Raw genomic sequence first — 1,354 nt, 5'->3', positions numbered from 1 at the left:
AATCTTGGACGCTAGTCCGAGCTCCATGTCCGCCTTGGCGGAAAGGTGTCTATTACAGATCTTGCACTAAGGATGGTGGTGGTCATGTCACCATGCAGGAGTCTCAGCATGGTGACCATCTTCAGTAGGAAGCCAAGGTATTGGAGGATGGTCCACAGAGCTTCACGATTTAAAGAATCAAATGTCTTGGTTAAGTCAATGAAGGCAAGGTGAGGAACAGTTCTTGATTTTCCTCCTGACATTTTTCTTGGATCTGCCTGGCAATGAAAACTATGTCCACGGTGCTCTGGGATGGTCAGAAACCATACTGGGTTTCTGGCAGGATCTCCTTGGCAATGGGACAAAGGCAGTTCAGGAGCATGTGGGCCAGGATCTTACCTGCAATCGACAGGAGGGAAATCCCCCCGTAGTTTCTGAAGTGTTACTGTACAGTATCAGGTATCTACACATGTGTTACTGTGCAGTAACTAACCAGGTGTAAATTTGATACCTGCATGATTCACATATAACATTTATCCTCGAGTCAGCATGTCACCATATTTACTGCACAATATGGGCATTCACATGTAGATGCACACCTGTACTAAGCAGTAATTTTGGTTACTGCTCAGTAAATGCACACATGTAAATGCACCCAGTGAGCACAAGCTTTCTTGGGCAGAAGTTCACTTCAGCAGATGCTGTAATAGGATATACACCAAGCAGTGTATGAGAAGGGGAGAATAATTGGAATACAAAAGACAAGTGGGAGGGGATCAGTTCTGGGAGAGGCAAACAAACAAGCAATAAACTCATAAGAACAAAGGAATCACAAAAGCTAATCCAGGTAATGGGATAAAAATCCATAGTCCCATTTTAAACCATACCTAACATAATTCAGTTTGTGGATGCTTTCTTGTTCCACAATTTCCCATCCAAACTAGTTCTTAAAATTGCTGCCTGAGATCACCAATCTTGAGGTCAGCAATGGAGTGTCCAGTGAAGTTAAAGTTTTCTGCCACAGGCCTTTCTCTCTTTCTACAAGTGTTGTCAGATCAGTGGCCATTCATTCTTATAAGGTACAGATAACCCTGTCATCTGATACAGACAGCAGATATGCACTGCAAGCAGGTGATGGCATAGAACACGGTAGAGTTACAGATGGATGTATCTTGAAAGTTGTGCTGCTTGTTATTTGGTCTGGTGATGATGTGGTCTGTATTGATATGGGGGCACAAGAGGCATTTGGGTCCACTGCAAGGTCTGGTGACTCAGTGAGGATGGGCGTTAATTACCCTGTTGCTTAAGAGCCATCATTTGGGGTTAGACTCATAGAAAATTAGGTTTGGAAGGGGCCTGAGGAGGTCATCTAGTG

The sequence above is a fragment of the Gavialis gangeticus genome, unplaced genomic scaffold, assembly GCF_001723915.1.
Source record: "Gavialis gangeticus isolate Ggan-Ray unplaced genomic scaffold, GavGan_comp1, whole genome shotgun sequence".
Lineage (NCBI taxonomy): Eukaryota > Metazoa > Chordata > Crocodylia > Gavialidae > Gavialis > Gavialis gangeticus.
The sequence above is the reverse complement of the archived record's forward strand: the minus strand, read 5'-3'. Positions refer to the sequence as shown.